Consider the following 16,727-nt stretch of genomic DNA (forward strand, 5'->3'; position numbering starts at 1 on the left):
TCACTGCCTCTGTCTCTGTCTGTGTCTCTGTCTCTGTCTGTTTCTGTGTTTGTGTCTCTACCTGCGTCTATGCCTCTGTCTGTGTCTGTGTCAGTCTCCCAGCTGATCGGCAATGGGGGGAAGCACACTCCCAGCTGATCGGCAATGGGGGGGAAGGAAACACCCAGCTGATCGGCAATGTGGGGAAGCACACACCCAGCTGATCGACAATGTGGGGAAGCACTCACCCAGCTAATCGGCAATGCGGGGAAGTGCACTCCCAGCTGATCGGCAATGGGGGGAAGTACGCACCCAGCTGATCGGCAATGGGGGGAAGGACACTCGCAGCTGATCGGCAATGTGGGGAAGCACACACCCAGCTGATCGACAATGTGGGGAAGCACACACCCAGCTGATCGGCAATGGGAGGAAGCACTCTCCCAGCTGATCGGCAATGTGGGGAAGCACACACATAGCTGATCGGCAATGGGGGGAAGCACACACCCAGCTGATCGGCAATGGGGGGGAAGACCACACCCTGCTGATCGGCAATGGGGAGAAGCACACACCCAGCTGATCGGCAATGCGGGGAAGCACGCACCCAGTTGATCGACAATGCGGGGAAGCACACAGCCAGCTGATCGGCAATGCGGGGAAGCACAGACCCAGCTGATCGGCAATGGGGGGAAGCACACTCCCAGCTGATCGGCAATGCGGGGAAGCACACACGCAGCTGATCGACAATGGGGGGAAGCACACACCCAGCTGATCGGCAATGGGGGGAAGCACACTCCCAACTGATCGGCATTGGGGGGGGGGGAAGCACACACCCAGCAGATCGGCAATGGGGGGAGGACATACCCAGCTGATCGGCAATGGGGGGAGTCACACCCACCCACCGATAGTCCTGGTCATGCAGAATGGTAAATCAGGGTGAGGCTGGCTGGGGAGGGTCAGTTTTACCGGCAGTGCGAAGAGAGAGATGCCGAGTGGGTTGGGTTTCCTCTCAGGGTTTAATGAATTGAAGAATTGAACGAAAGGGAACTTTCAGCACATTTTTCAACTGCTGCCTGAACTGAGTCTGTGTCACGGCGTAAATCGCGGTGTTTGTGCAGCAGCTCAGGAGCTGCAGCATGAAGCCCAATTCTATAACATAATAATCTAACCATACAGACCCATACCCCAGAAACGACATCCGTTTCCATATAGAATAAACCATTACCGTTGACCATAACAGGATGAAGTTGGCGGAGATAACGAAGAGTAACATGATGGATTTGCTCCGACTCTCCATCTCTGGGTCTCTGGCACTGTGCCCACTGCTGTGAGCCCGGAGTCTCCTGCGGGCCCTGCTGCTCAGGACAATGTGTCTGACGGTGAGAACATTGAGCAGCAGAATCAGGGCGAATGGAACACCCGGGGTTAGAATGTGGTGGAGGAACTCGATTGGTCCCCAGGCCGGAGAGAACAGAACATCCATTGTGACAACACAAAACCAGGGGAGGTTCCCCAGCTGATACTCACTGGACAGCATCACCCCCCAGGAAATGTCCTTCAAACAGCTCAGCACAGCCACTGTTCCCAGAACCACAGCCGCCGTTTTCTCGCTGCAATATTTTCTTTTCAGCCTCGGGCAACAAATGGCCACAAATCGATCAAAGGTGAAAGTGACGGTGAACCAGACAGAACAGTCAGTGGCTGCAAAAAGCAGGGAGGCGTGGATATTACACACGGGGATGGAGTACAGGAAATAAAACTGTTCATCAAAAACAATTGGAATGTGTCTGAATATCAGGTCGAGAATCACGACCAGGAGATCCCCCACTGCCATGGCCAACAGGTAACAACTCACACATTTGGACAGCCCACAGTTTATTCTCTTCAGGATCACAATTGTGATGAGGTTCACTGTGGGGAAGGGAAATACACAATGAAATTATACATCAGCCTGGGAAAGACATCACAAGTATGGTCGGCGTGGTGTTGAGGGAGACAAATAAATATATACTAACACACACACATACAGAGACAGTAACACACTCACACACTAACACACTCACACTCACTAACACACTCACACACAGACAGTAATGCACTCACACACACACTCACACACAGACACTAACACATTCACACTCACACACAGACACTAACACAATCACACAAACACAGGTACTAACACACAAACTAACACACTCACACACAGACAGTAATACACTCATACACAGACAGTAATACACTCACACACACTCACACACAGACACTAACACACTCACCCAAATACAGGCACTAACACACACACACTAACACTCACACACAGACAGTAACACACACACACACAGACACTAACACACACAATAACGCACACACACACTAACACACTCACACACAGACAGTAATACACTCACTCACACACAGACACTAACACACTCACAAACACAGACACTAACACACACACAGACACTAACACACTCACTAACACACTCACAGACAGTAATACACTCACACAGACACTAACACACTCACACGCACATACAGAGACAGTAATACACTCACACTTACACAGACACTAACACACACTGACACACACATACAGAGACTGTAATACCCTCACACTCACACATACAGTAACAGACACACCGACACACATACAGTAATACACTCACACGCGGACAGAGACAGTTATGCATTCACACTCACACAGACACTGAACCACACACATGCATACAGTAACACACTCACATACACACACAGACAGAGACAGTAATACACTCACCCTCACAGACTCTGACACACACTCACACACACATCCAGAGGCAGTAATACACTCACACACACACAGACACTAACACACACATACACACATACAGAGACAGTAATACACTCACGCACACATACAGAGGCAGTAATACACTCACACTCACACATACAGAGACAGTAATACACTCACACACAGACTAACACACTCACACACTCACTCGCATACTCACACAGACACTAACACACTCACACACACATACAGTAATACACTCACACACACACAAGCAGATACAGTAATACACTCACACACACACAAGCGGATACAGTAATACACTCACACAGATACTAACACACACACACAGTAATGCACACACACGCACATACAGAGACTGTAATGCACTCACACAGAGACTAACACACTCACACACACATATACAGAGACAGTAATACACTCACACACTCACACACACACATGCAGAGACAGTAATACACTCACACAGACACTAACACACACACACACACATACAGAGACAGTAATACACTCACACACACATACAGAGACAGTAATACACTCACACTCACACAGACACTAACACACTCACACAGAGACAGTAATATACTCAGGCACAAAGGCACTAATACACACTCACAGAGACACTAATGCACACACTCACGCAAACAGACACCAAGACACACACTCACTGACACTGATACACTAATACGAACACTCACAGAAACAGAGACACTAATACACACGCTCAAAGACACACAGAGACACTAATACACACACTCACTGACACGCAGATGCACTAATACAAACTCACAGACACACACAGACACTAATACACACACACAGACAATAATTCACACACACACAGACGCATAGAGAAAGAAATATACACACTCACAGACACACACTGACACTAATACACACACACGGACACATAGAGAAAGAAATATACACACTCACAGACACACACTGACACTAATACACACACACGGACACATAGAGAAAGAAATATACACACTCACAGACACACACTGACACTAATACACACACACTGACACATAGAGAAAGAAATATACACACAGACACACACTGACACTGATACACACTCACACACACACACTGACACTGATAAACACACTCACCGGCACAGAGACAATAATACACATACTCACACACAGACTCTAATAAACACTCACAGACAGACTGCGACACTAATACACACACTCACACACAGATACACTAATACACACAATCACTGACTCACACAGACATTAATACATACACACACAGACACAGAGAGACACGAATACACACACACAGAAACTAATAGACACACACAGCCGCACACAAAGACTCTAATACACACATTCACACACACACAAATACACACACTCTCAGACACACAGATAGAACATAGAACATAGAGCATTACAGCGCAGCACAGGCCCTTCAGCCCTCGATGTTGCGCCGACCTGTAGATAGACACATACACAAACGCACTGACACACAGATACACTAATACATACACACAGGCACACACACATGCACAGTATTACACACAAACACTAATGCACACACACACACAGACAGTAATACACACACTCACAGGGACACACAGGGACACAAATACACACTCACACAGAGACAGTAATACACACACACACAGTCACACACGCAAACACAAATACACACACTCACAGACACACAGATAGACCCTAATACACACACTCACTCACACACACAAAGACACCAATGCGCACAATCTCACACACAGATGCACTAATACACATCCACTCCCAGACCTAAACAGAGACTCTAATACACACACACACACTCACACACAGACACTAATACACACACACAGATACACTAATGCACACACTCACAGACAAACACACAGACAGCAATACGCACACTCACACACAGAAACACTAATACACACACTCACACAAAACAGACACACACAGGGACACTAATTCACACTCACAGACACAGAGACACAAATACACACACACTCACACAGAGACAATAATACACACACTCACAGACACAAACACAGACATTAATACACACACTCACACACATAGACACTAATACAGACACACAAAGACACAGACAGAGGCACGAATACACAAACTCATAAACACACACAGCAACACACAGATACACTAATGCACACACACAGACATACACAGACACTAATACACACACTCAATGACACACAGAGGCACTAATACACACACTCACTGACAAGCAGATACACTAATACATACTCAGACACACACACAAAGACACACACAAACAGACACTCACAGACATACACACATGCACACTAATACACACTCTCACACACAAGGACTAATGCACACACTCACAGGCACACATAGACACTAATCCACACGCACACACAGACGCTATTACACACACTCACTGACACATAGAGACAGTAATATACACACTCAGAGACACAGACACAATAATACACATACTCACCCACAGGCACTAATACACACTCACAGATACACTAATACACACACTCACAGACACACACAGACACGAATACACACACACACAGGCGCACTAATACATACACTCACAGTCACACACAGACACTAATACACACACTCACAGACATACAGAGACACTAATACACTATCTGACTGACACATAGAGACACTAATATACACACTTACATACACAGATACACTAAAACACACACACAGACACACAGATACAATGATACACACATAGGGACAGTAATAAACACAATCACAGACTCACACAGACACTAGCACACACTCACAGACTCACACAGACAGTAGCACACACACTCACAGACAAACAGAGGCACCAATACACACACTCACAGACACACTAATACATACACTCACAGACTCACACAGACAGTAGCACACACACTCACAGACACACAGAAACACTAATACACACACACACACTTATTCACATTCTCACAGACACACAGAGACATACATCCACACACCCACAGGCACATGGAGACTCTAATGCACACACTCTCACACACACACACACAGACAGTGTCATGTGCGAGTACCTGTAAGAAATGGATATTTATAAATGGGTGTGTATATAAATATCTATAGTGAAGTACCTTACAGAAATGGGTGTTTATTACTGCAGTGATGTCAGAGATTGGGTGGAGATGGGCTGTGTGTCCGCTTTTTACTTTCATTTTGGCTGTTTGCTCCAGGGTGGGTTTTAGATTTGTTTTCAGTGTTGGAGCTGAAGCCAGACAGAGCAGGTGTACTGTTGATCTCTCTGCCATGAGAAACTATCTCTTGATCATTTGGTGAATTCAGAATTATAAATGTTCTCAGTAGTGAATGTAAACCTAACGTCCCTCTGGTAAAATGTGTCTGAAGTCTTCTGGGTGTCAAAAGGACAGCTTTCGGATTAGTTAGTGTTGTATTCTTTGGGGGTTGAATTTGAATTAATGGTTCCTAAGTTGTTCACTGTATGTTTTAAAAAGGTTAACTTGAGTTTATAGAATAAACATTGTTTTGCTTCGAAAAATACTTTTCAATTTATGCTGTACCACACCTGTAGAGTGGGCCATGTGCTCCCCATAACACAATCTATTAAAATTTGTGGGTCAGGGGAGCTCCAAGATACACTTTGGGGTTCTCTAAACCCTGGCCCATAACACAAATACACACACTCACAGAGACACTAATATACACACTCACAGACACACAGAGACACAAATACACACACTCACAGGCACACAGAGACACTAATACACAGACTCGCAGACACACAGAGACACTAACACACACTCGCAGATACACCGAGACACTAATACACACACTCACAGACACACAGAGACACTATACACACACTCACATACACACAGAGACACTAATACACACTCACAGACATACAGAGACACTAATACACACACTCACAGACACACAGAGACACTAATACACACACTCACAGATACACCGAGACACTAATACACACACTCACAGACACACAGAGACACTATACACACACTCACAGACACACAGAGACACTATACACACACTCACAGACACACAGAGACACTAATACACACACTCACATACACACAGAGACACTAATACACACACTCACAGATACACCGAGACACTAATACACACACTCGCAGACACACAGAGACACTATACACACACTCACAGACACACAGAGACACTAATACACACACTCACATCGACACTAATACACACACTCACAGATACACCGAGACACTAATACACACTCACAGACACACAGAAACACTAATACACACACTCACAGATACACACAGAGACACTAATACACACACTCACAGACACACAGAGACACTAATACACACACTCACAAACACACAGAGACACTAATACACACACTCACAGACACACAGAGACACTATACCCACGCTCACAGACATTCAGAGACACTAATACACACACTCACAGACACACAGAGACACTAATACACACACTCGCAGACACACAATTACACACACTCACATACCCACAAAGACACACACTTACAGTCACACAGAGATACTAATACACACACTCACAAACACACAGAGTCACTGACACACACACTCACAGTCACGCAGAGACACGAATATTCACACACTCTCCCAGACACTAAGACAGACACTCAGTGACACACAGAGACACTAATATACCAAGTCTCAGATACACAGAGACACTAATCAACTCACTCACACAACTCAGACACGAATGCACACACTCACATACACTAATACATACACACAGACACACACATGCACTAATGCACAAACTCAAAGATACACACAGAGACACTAATACACACACACACACAGAAACTAATACAACCACCCACACACAGACACTAATACACACACACACTGACATGCAGGTAAACTAATACACACACTCACACAAGCACAGGCACTAATACATACACACAGACACACACAGACACACACATATACTAATGCACAAACTCAAATACACACACACAGACACTAATACACACACACAGACACACAGAGTCACGCATGCACCACTCACACACAGACACTAATACACTCACTCACTGGCACGCAGATGATCTAAAACACACACTCGCACAACACACAGAGACACTAATACACACACGCACACATATAGTAATACACACACTCAAAGACACAGACAGACACTAACACACAAACTCACAAACACACACAGCCACACACATACACTAATGCACAAACCCAAAGACACACACAGAGACACAGATACACACACACACACAGACACTAAAACACACACACACTAATACACTCACTCACCGACACATAGATACACTAATACACACTTACAGACACACATACAGTCACTAATACACACACTCACACACATAGACACTAATACACGGATTGGAAATTAGCAAACGTGACACCACTGTTTAAAAAAGGAGGTAGGCAGAAAGCGGGTAATTATAGGCCAGTGAGCTTAACTTCGGTAGAGGGAAGATGCTGGAATCTATCATCAAGGAAGAAATAGCGAGGCATCTGGATGGAAATTGTCCCATTGGGCAGATGCAGCATGGGTTCATAATGGGCAGGTCGTGCCTAACTAATTTAGTGGAATCTTTGAGGACATGACCAGTGCGGTAGATAACGGGGAGCCAATGGATGTGGTATATCTGGATTTCCAGAATACCATTGACAAGGTGCCACACAAAAGGTTACTGCATAAGATAAAGATGCATGGCATTAAGGGGAAAGTAGTAGTATGGATAGAGGATTGGTTACTTGATGGAAAGCAAAGAGTGGGGATTAATGGGTGTTTCGCTGGTTGGCAATCAGTAGCTAGTGGTGTCCCTCAGGGATCAGTGTTGGGCCCACAATTGTTCACAATTTACATAGATGATTTAGAGTTGGGTGACAAAGGGCAATGTGTCCAAGTTTGCAGACGACACTAAGATGAGTGGTAAAGCAAAAAGTGCAGAGGATACTGGAAGTCTGCAGAGGGATTTGGATAGGCTAAGTGAATGGGCTAGGGTCTGGCAGATGGAATACAATGTTGACAAATGTGAGGTTATCCATTTTGGTAGGAATAACAGCAAAATGGATTATTATTTAAATGATAAAATACTAAAACATGCTGCTGTGCAGAGAGACTTGGGTGTGCTAGTGCATGAGTTGCAAATAGTTGGTTTACAGGTGCAACAGGTGATTAAGAAGGCAAATGGAATTTTGTCCTTCATTGCTACAGGGATGGAGTTTAAGACTAGGGAGGTTCTGCTGCAATTGTATAAGGTGTTAGTGAGGCCACACCTGGGGTATTGTGTTCAGTTTTGGTCTCCTTACTTGAGAAAGGACGTACTGGCACTGGAGTGTGTGCAGAGGAGATTCACTCGGTTAATCTCAGAGCTGAAGGGGTTGGATTACGAGGAGAGGTTGAGTAGACTGGGACTGTACTCGTTGGAATGTAGAAGGATGAGGGGGTATCTTATAGAAACATATAAAATTATGAAGGGAATAGATAGGATAGATGCGGGCAGGTTGTTTCCACTGGCGGGTGAAAGCAGAACTAGGGGGCATAGCCTCAAAATAAGGGGAAGTAGATTTAGACTGAGTTTAGGAGGAACGTCTTCACCCAAAGGGTTGTGAATCTATGGAATTTCTTGCCCAGTGAAGCAGTAGAGGCTCCTTCACTAAATGTTTTTAAGATAAAGATAGATAGTTTTTCGAAGAATAAAGGGATTAAGGGTTATGGTGTTCGGGCCGGAAAGTGGAGCTGAGTCCACAAAAGATCAGCCATGATCTCATTGAATGGTGGAGCAGGCTCGAGGGGCCAGATGGCCTACTCCTGCTCCTAGTTCTTATGTTCTCACAGACACACGCTGGCACTAATACACACTCACAGGCTCAAAGAAACACTAATACACACTCGCAGATACACAGAGACACTAATACACACTCACAGAAACACATACAGACACTAATACACACACACAGACCCTAATACACCCACTCACAGACACAAACTGGCACTAATACACACAGACATTAACACACACACACCAGATACTAATACACACTCTAACGATGCACAGAGACAGTAATATACACACTCACAGACACAGGTAGACTCGAATGCATACACTCACACACAGTGACACTAATACACACAGTCACACACACATGCACTAATACACGCACTAACACACACACACATAGACTAATACACACACTCACTGATACACAGAGACAACAATATGCACACTCACAGACACAGGGAGATTGTAATGCACACACACAGACACACAGAGACACTAATACACACACTCACAGACACAAGCAGGCACTAATACACACACCACACAGACACTAATACACAGACACTAATACACAGACTCACAGTCATACGCAGACACTAATACACACACTAACACACAGAGACACTAATACACATCCACAGACACACAGATACACTAATACACCAACTCACACACAGAGAGGCACTAGTACACAGCTCACAGACTGACAGAGACACTAATACACAAACACACACACACATTAATAGAGACACACACACATAGCCACTAATGCACTCACACAAACAGACACTAATGCACACATTCTCACACGCACTCAGACACACACAGACACTAATACACACACTCACACACACAGAGACACTAGTACACACACTCACTGACACATAGATACACTAATACACACTCACAGACACACATACAGACACTAATACACACACTCACATACACAGACAACAATACACGCACTCACAGACAGACAGACACTGGCACCAATACACACATACACACTCACACACACAGACACTAATACACACACTCACAAACTCACACTGACACTAATACACATACACTAACGCACAGACACAGATAGTAATACACACACAGTGATACACAGAGACAATAATATACACACTCACAGACACAGGAAGACTCTAATGCATACACTCACACACACACACAGCGACACTAATACACACACTCACACACAGAGACACTAAGACACATTCACAGACACACAGATAGACTAATTCAGACACTCACACACAGAGAGACACTAATACACAGCTCACGGACCGACAGAGACATTAATACACAAACAAACACACACTAATAGAGACACTCACACACATAGACACTAATACACTCTCACACACAGTCTAATGCACAAATTCTCACACACACCGACACTCACAGATACACTAATATACACAGAAATACAGACACACACATACTCTAATACACACACTCAAACGCCCCTCCACACACACACCACCCTCCACACAAACTACCCCCTCGACAGACACTACCCCCCCACACACACTAACCCCCTCAACCACAGACATACTAACCCCCACAGACACTAACCCACCCCACACACACTAACCCCCCATACACACACACTCCCCCACCCCAGACATACTAACCCTCCCACACACACACTAACCCCCCCACACACACACTAACCCCCCCACACACACACTAATCCCCCCCCACACACACTAACCCCCCACACACACACTAACCCCCACCACACACACACTAACCCCTCCCACACACACACTAACCCTCCCTCACACACACTAACCCCCAACACACACACACTAACCCCCACCTCACACACACTAACCCCCCCCACACACACTAACACTCCCTCACACACACTAACCACCCTCACGCACACACTAGCTACCCCACCCACACAAACACACATACTAACCCCCACACACACATTAATCCCCACCCCTCACACACACTAGCCCCTTCACACACATTAAACCCCCCACACACTAAACCCCCCAAATAAACACACACACAAACACCCCCACACACACTATCCCTCACACACGCAATAACCACCCCAACACACACTAACCCCCCCCACACACACTAACACCCCCACACACACTAACACCCCCACACACACTAACACCCCCACACACACTAACACCCCCACACACACTAACCACACCCAACACACACTAACCCCCACCACACACACACTAACACCCCCACACACACTAACACCCCCACACACTAACACACCCAACACACACTAACCCCCCACACACACTAAAACGCCCAACACACAGTAACCACACCCAACACACAATAACCACCCCAACACACACTAACCCCAACCACACACACACTAACTCCTCCACACACACTAACACACCCAACACACACTAACCACACCCAACACACACTAACCACACCCAACACACACTAACCACACCCAACACACACTAAACCCCCACCACACACACTAACACACCCACACACATTAACCCCCCCCACACACACACTAGCCCCACCACACACTAAACCCCCCCACACACACTAACACCCCCAACACACACTAACCCCCCACACACACTCACTAACCCCCACCACACACACACTAAACCCCCCCAAACACACGAACCCCCACCACACACACACTGGCCCCCCACAAACACACTATAAACTCCTCCCCCCACACACACTAACTCACCGCCCACACACACTAACCCCCTCCACACACACTATCGGTCCCACACACACACACACACACACACTAACCCCCCCACACACAAACACCCCCTCACACACTAACATCCCCACTACACACACACTAACATCCGCAACAAATACACCCAATGAAAAAGCTGTTTCAGTGACCTCTGTGCTGTATATAGTTAACCATTTGCTGCTCAATAATCCCTGGGAGCAGGGAACAGGCAGTGTGGTCCGTGAGCCCCCAATTAAAAAGCTGTTTCAGAGACGTCTTTACTGTATATGGTTAACCATTTACTGCTCAATAATTCCTGGGAGCAGGGGGCAGGCAGGGTGGCCTCGGGAGCCCCCAATTAAAAAGCTATTTCAGAGACCTGTGTGCTGTGTATAGCTAACCATTTACTGCTCAATAATCCCTGGGAGCAGGGGTCAGGCAGTGTGTCCGGGAGACCCCAATTAAAATGCTGTGTCAGAGACCTCTGTGCTGTATATAGTTAACCATTTACTGCTCAATAATCCCTGGGAGCAGGGGACATGCAGTGTGGCGTCGGGAGCCGCCAATTAAAAAGCTGTTTCAGAGACCTCTGTGCTGTATATAGTTAACCATTTATTGCTCAATAATCCCTGGAAGCAGGGTAGAGGAAGTGTGGCCTCGGGAGCACCCAATTAAAAGGCTGTTTCAGAGACCTCTGTGCTGTACGTATTGAACCATTTACTGCTCAATAATCCCTGGGAGCAGGGGACAGGCAGTGTGGCCACGAGAACCCCAAATAAAAAGCTGATTCAGAGACCGCTATGCTGTATATGGTTAACCATTTAATAATCAATAATCCCTGGGAGCAGGGTAGAGGCAGTGTGGCCTCGGGAGCTCCCAATTAAAAGGCTGTTTCAGAGACCTCTGTGCTGTATGTATTTAACCATTTACTGCTCAATAATCCCTGGGAGCAGGTACAGGCAGTGTGGCCTCGAGAGCACCCAATTAAAAAGCTGTTTCAGAGACCTCTGTGCTGTATACAGTTAACCATTTACTGCTCAATAATCCCTGGGATCAGGGAACAGGCAGTGTGGTCCGTGAGCCCCCAATTAAAAAGCTGTTTCAGAGACGTCTTTGCTGTATATGGTTTACCATTTACTGCTCAATAATACCTGGGAGCAGGGGGCAGGCAGGGTGTCCTCGGGAGCCCCCATTTAAAAAGCTGTTTCAGAGACCTCTGTGATGTATATAGTTAACCATTTACTGCTCAATAATCCCTTGGAGCAGCGGACAGGCAGTGTGGCCTCGGGAGCCGCCAATTAAAAAGCTGTTTCAGAGGCCTCTGTGATGTATATAGTTAACCATTTACTGCTCAATAATCCCTTGGAGCAGGGGACAGACAGTGTGGCCTCTCAGCACCCAATGAAAAAGCTGTTTGGGAGACCTCTGTGCTGTATACAGTTAACCATTTACTAACCTGCAGAAACCCATCCTCAGCATCTTCACAATTCTTCCAATAACACAACCTGCAGAAACCCATCCTCAGCATCTCCACTCACCTCCCAATAACACAGTCTGCAGAAACCCATCCTCAGCCTCTTCACTCACCTCCCAATAACACAACCTGCAGAAACCAATCCTCAGCATCTTCACTAACCTTCCAATAACACAACCTGCAGAAACCCATCCTCAGCATCTTCACTAACCTTCCAATAACACAACCTGCAGAAACCCATCCTCAGCATCTCCACTCATCTCCCAATAACACAACCTGCAGAAACCCATCCTCAACATCTTCACTCACGTTCCAATAAAACAACCTGCAGAAACCCATCCTCAGCATCTTCACTAACCTTCCAATAACACAAACTGCAGAAACCCATCCACAGTATATCCACTCACCTTCGAATAACCAACCTGCAGAAACCCATTTTCAGCAGCTCAACTCACCTTCCAATGACACAACCTGCAGAAAATCATCCTCAGCATCTTCTCTCGCCTCCCAATAACACAACGTTTAGAAACCCATCCTCAGCATCTTACCTAACCTCGCAATAACACAACCTGCAGAAACCCATTCTCAGCACATTTAATGACCTCCCAATAACACAACCTGCAGAAACCCATCCTCAGCGTCTCCACTCACCTCCCAATAACACAACCTGCAGAAAACCATCTTCACCATCTTCACTAATCTTCCAATAACGCGACCTGCAGAAACCCATCCTCAGCATTTCCACATAACTCCCAATAGCACAACCTGCAGAAAACAATCCTCAGCAACTTCACTAACCTCCCAATAACACAACGTGCAGGAACCCATTCTCAGCATCTTCACTCACATTCCAATAACACAACCTACAGAAATCCATCCTCAGCATCTTCCCTCACCTCCCAAGAACACAACCTGCAGAAACGCATCCTCAGCATCTTCACTCACCTCCCAATAACACAACCTTCACAAACCCAAACTCAGCATCGCCACTCACCTCCCAATAACACAACCTGCAGAACCCCATTCTCAGCATCTCTACTCACCTCCCAGTAACACAACCTGCAGAACCAATCCTCAGAATCTTCACTAACCTTCCAATAACACAACCTGCAGAAGCCCATCCTCAGCATCTCCACTCACCTCCCAATAACACAACCTGCTGAAACCCATCCTCAGCATCTCCACTCACCTCCCAATAACACAACCTGCAGAAACCCTTCCTCAGCATCTCCACTCATCTTCCAATAACACAACCTGCAGAAACCCATCCTCTGCATCTACTCTAATCAAACAATAGCACAACCTGCAGATACCCATCCTCAGCATCTCCACTCGCCTCCCAATAACACAATCTGCAGAAACCCATCCTCAGCATCTCCACTCTCATTCCAATAACACAACCTGCAGAACCCATCCTCAGCATCTCCACTAACCTCCCAATAACACAACCTGCAGAAACCATCCTCAGCATCTTCACTAATCTTCCAATAACACAACCTGCAGAAACTCATCCACAACATATTCACTAACCTTCCAATAAGAAAAACTGCAGAACCCCATCCTCAGCATCGTCACTAACCTTCCAATAACACAACCTGCAGAAACACATCCTCAGCATCTCCACTCACCTCCCAATAACACAACATGCGGAAACCCATCCTCAGCATCCCCAGTCACCTTCCAATAACACGACCAGCAGAAATCCATCCTCAGCATCTCCACTCACCTCCCAATAACACAACCAGCAGAAACCCATCCTCCGCATCTCCACTATCCTTCCAATAACACAACCTGCAGAAACCGATCCTCAACATCTCCACTCACCACCCAATAACACAACCTGCAGAAACCCATCCTCAGCATCTTCACTCACCTTCCAATAAAACAAACTGCAGAAACCAATCCTCAGCATCTCCACTCACCTCCCAAAAACACAACCTGCAGAAACGCATCCTCAGCATCTTCACTCACCTCCCAATAACACAACCTTCAGAAACCCATCCTCAGCATCGCCACTCACCTCCCAATAACACAACCTGCAGAACCTCATTCTCAGTATCTCTACTGACCTTCCAATGACAGAAACTGCAGAAATCCATCCTCATCATCTCCACTGACCTCCGATTAACACAACCTGCAGAAACCCATCCTCAGCATCTTCACTCACCTCCGAATAACACAACCTGCAGAAACCCATCCTCAGCATCTTCACTAACCATCCAATAACACAACCTGCAGAAATCCATCCTCAGCATCTCCACTCACCTTCCAATAACAAAATCTGCAGAAATTCATCCTCAACATCTCCACTAACCTCCCAATAACACAACCGGCAGAAACCCATCCCCAGCATCTCCACTCACCTCCCAATAACACAACCTGCAGAAATCCATCTTCAGCATCTTCACTCACCTCCCAATAACACAACCTGCAGAAAATCTTTCTCAGCATCTTCACTAACCTTCCAATAACACAACCCGCAGAAACCCATCCTCAGCATCTCAACTCACCTCCCAGTAACACAACCTGCAGAAACCCATCCTCAGCATCTTCACTCACCTTCCAATAACACAACCTGCAGAAACCCATCCTCAGCATCTCCACACCTTCCAATAACACAACCTGCAGAAACCCATCCTCAGCATCTCCACTAACCTCCCAATAACACAACCTGCAGAAACCCATCCTCAGCATCTTCACCCACCTCCCAATAACACAACCTGCAGAAACCCATCCTCAGCATCTCCACTCACCTCCCAATAAAACAACCTGCAGAAACCCATCCTCAGCATCTTCACTCACCTCCCAATAACACAACCTGCAGGAACCCTCCTCAGCATCTTCAATAACCTTCCAATAACACAACCTGCAGAACCCATCCTGAGCATCTCCACTCACCTCCCAATAACACAACCTGCAGAAAACAATCCTCAGCATCTTTTCTCACCTTCCAATAAAACAAC

The sequence above is a fragment of the Scyliorhinus torazame genome, chromosome 5 (assembly GCF_047496885.1).
Source record: "Scyliorhinus torazame isolate Kashiwa2021f chromosome 5, sScyTor2.1, whole genome shotgun sequence".
Classification (NCBI taxonomy): Eukaryota; Metazoa; Chordata; class Chondrichthyes; order Carcharhiniformes; family Scyliorhinidae; genus Scyliorhinus; species Scyliorhinus torazame.